Source organism: Penaeus japonicus, unplaced genomic scaffold (assembly GCF_977035675.1).
Source record: "Penaeus japonicus unplaced genomic scaffold, GWHDUDI00000001_assembly GWHDUDI00000012, whole genome shotgun sequence".
Taxonomy (NCBI): domain Eukaryota; kingdom Metazoa; phylum Arthropoda; class Malacostraca; order Decapoda; family Penaeidae; genus Penaeus; species Penaeus japonicus.
The window spans coordinates 45641237-45644620 of record NW_028234414.1 but is presented as its reverse complement, the minus strand read 5'-3'; the positions used below and the strand labels follow the sequence as shown (position 1 = coordinate 45644620).

General features: G+C 35.8%; 1 long non-coding RNA gene across 2 annotated transcripts; it reads left to right on the top strand.

The window, feature by feature from the left end:
* The first annotated feature begins 618 nt into the window (after nucleotides 1-618).
* On the top strand, nucleotides 619-1656 carry LOC147470871 (uncharacterized). 2 transcript variants are annotated; one of them, XR_015191412.1, is made up of 3 exons: nucleotides 619-747; nucleotides 1267-1463; nucleotides 1601-1656. It is a non-coding gene; the product is annotated as an uncharacterized LOC147470871 (long non-coding RNA). The 2 variants fall into 2 exon arrangements; XR_015191413.1 differs by lacking the exon at nucleotides 619-747 and adding an exon at nucleotides 892-933.
* Nucleotides 1657-3384: the final 1728 nt, after the last annotated feature.

Genomic DNA, 3384 nt, shown 5'->3' with positions numbered 1-3384 from the left:
CAAATTGATCGCAAATGATGCAAAACAACCACCCAATCGGACCGAACCAGAACCTCATATAGATTTGAACCAACTTATAATCCAGAGGCCTGTGCTGCCTTCCCTGCGTGACTGCCGACCGGAGTGACCTTTGACCTCGAGTGGGGGACGTTATCTCCGAAGAGAACGCTCGTCAACCGCCAAACACGAGCAAGTGCCAAGGGCACCTGTTAACTTTTCCCGAAGAAAGACTTGACTGGTCTCGAACCCGGGAACCTCCGACGCTGGAACCAACCTGGAAAGAGACTTAGGGCCGTTTTTTTTAAACTTCGTACCGGCCCGAACGAATACCTTACCAACCCGAATATGAAAAATCGGATTAGTTAAACGGAATTTGTTTGGGCTCGCCCGAAGATATTATAGCCACCCTAACGAAAAAAAATTGCGATCGGCTAACCCTCCCCAGAGCCGTCCCGAATCGAAATTATTACAACAAAAAACAAAAAGCTTCTTCTCTAATAAAACTAAAACATTTATATGAACCGACTGTATTTTAATTCGTACCATAGTAGGCTTTGCAAAGTGTCTCTTAATCATCAGATATTTTGTCGGAGACTTTTGTTGACACCATTGAATTTTGGAACACATCAACAGCGTTCCAAGAATAATCAAAAACGAAACCTGTCTCCTGAGCTCTTATCTACGACTTCGTTCGTCAAAAGTCAACTTCAATGCTGAACAAACGACACCAATAACATTTTTAAGAAGGTATGAAGCACATAAGAAGTGGTTGACGTGCATTAATAGACATATTTAGGCCAGTGAGGTGAAGGTACTGTCAACCTGTAGCGTGTCCAGTATCGCGGTTTTCTTGCTTCATCAGCTGTTATCACTCCCACTTAAAAATAGTTATTTGAAAAACGGAAATCAGTCATTAAACTGTATTTCATCATGGTATTGTCATCCTTTAATGTACTTAGTTTGTGTAGAATCATTAAACTCCTATACTTGATGTCACATTTAATAGAAAATCATAATTTACATTTTTGCCAAGTAATAAATTGATATAGGATATGAGTCAGTTTTTTAAATTATTATTTGACGTAATGAAACCTATGTGCAATGATTTATATATCTGAAATTAATGCTATCAATTAATTTTTCAGAATATGACCTTATGAAGTAATTTTGTGGCCTCCATGCTTTATGCGCTGGCAAATGCCAACAACCCTACCCCCCTGTATATTTGGGAATTGTGTACTATTGTGTGAATCCTCTTTATTATAGGTAATAATGGTAATGTGGACCAAGTTGAGGAAGTGGAGGAGGTCTGTCTGCCACGTTTAGTGGTGAGAGATAGAAGGATCCAGTTGTCATGCAGTCAGAGGAGGAGTTCTTGAAACGTTATCAACTGCCAAAGCAGTGCACCAGAAACCTGCTTCAGAAAATCAGCAGAAAATTACCCACAGCAAGAGATGGCAGAGGTAATTATTCTTCTTTCAAAATAATGCTGGTTATACAAAATATTAGTATAAATATGATATAAAATGTATATACTAATGTATGGGTGTGTGGAATTTAAACTATGGTGCTGATACATATTTTTTTTTATTTTTAATAGGTTGCAGCTTGTGTTATGTTGCATAATCTAGCCACAACTGAGAATATTGATATTGCCAAAGAAGAAGACACATATGAACTAGAGCATGATGCAGTACACTGCAAAAATAATGATAATCGTTTAGGGTTTGATGTCAGAAAATGTTTGTGAACAATGGTTTTAGGATGGCTTAGCAGTCAGAGAATTTCTGGATGAATCATTAATTTCCACTTTAAGCATATTTCTACTTATTTTATATTACCTGTATATTAAAAGGAATTGTTTATAGTAAATTGTAGTAATTATTATTGGTATCAGGAATCGTCATATCAAACATTTAACTTATTATTGTTTATAAGTGAAATAAGTCCTTGTCAGAAACCTTGTCAATCAGTGTTTTTTTCTGATTCTTTATTAGTAAAATGAGACATATTTTCTGTTTTAAAATATTTTCTTATCTATGAAACTATAGATGTCAAGATATATATATATATATATATATATATATTTTTTTTTTTTTTTTTTTTTTTTTTTTTTTTTTTTAAGTCGCAAATAACAATGTGCAGATTTTTTCTCTTTTTTGTGTGAAATACGACTTGTCTATTTACTTATATTTAGTTATCTACCTAACTGGGAAATGTCTAGATTTTTATATTTTCCTTTTTGATGTCTGAAGTCATGTTATTTAGTCTGTTGCATTAGTTATTAGTGGGATATGAATTTTCTAGTAAAAACATTTAAATTATATATGCAAAAAGAGGCCTTTGCATGTATGTTTTTGATTACTTTTATCATAAGAATGAAATAAAAGAGCTATGTAGGTTTTGTTGTTTTATTTCATGCTTTTGCAGCATTTATGTTTTTTCCAGATTTTGTGCCATGAAGTTGCAAATATTGCTTTGCATCACCTAAAAATGAAATTATTTCATCTGCAACCCTTTAAAGTCACTTGAAACTCTTTCTGCAGATGCACGAACTGCTTCACAAGACTTGGAGAATTCCTTTCTAATTTCAATCGCCTTTAAGAGTTGGGGATCATGGAGCTTTTTGTTGCTTAGGCTAATAGCCTTGTAGCATTACTCCCTCTCTGAGGTTTGGTCCCTCTTTTTGCCCTTCCTATGAGTTGTTGAAGAAGGTGATGAAATGGTTGAAGGAGATGGTGGTTCACCACAGGCAGATGGTGGAACTGGGGTCAGTGGTGGAGCTGTTGGCAGAGAGGGTTTTCTAGGAAGTAAAGGAGGTCCTAGAGGGCTTGGAATTGCAGGAGGTATAGAAAAGTCCTGCTGTCTGAATGAAGGACCTTCATCAACCCATTCTGAAATTGACATAAATGAAGAAATGATAGCGATTAAACGTTTTAAAATCTGTTTCTACAGAGTTACATGTGTGGGTGGGTGGGTGACAGACATACACATATTTGGCGTAGCTGATTCTGAATCATATCAAAGAATGCAGATGAAACGCTGACACAAGAGAAAACATAATTCTAATATTGCAACTGCTTATCGTTGATTTCTAACCTGAATTGTTTGCTAATGCCTCGTGTTTATTCATGAGTAATCTCTTAATATAATTCAAATAAATTATCCTTTATCACAATATGTATGTTTAATATAACAAACACGCAGAAAACGTTCAATATTACTTACGTTTCGCGCATGTACTCCCAAGCTCGATTTAGCTGAGTTGCTGTATAGATGGCATTAAAGCTGGCAGTTATGCTCTTCCGTGCTTGCTGCCTGCGACTGATGATCCCAGGGTCGTACATTTTTTAATCTATGCGATGACTATGGTCAGCGATTAGA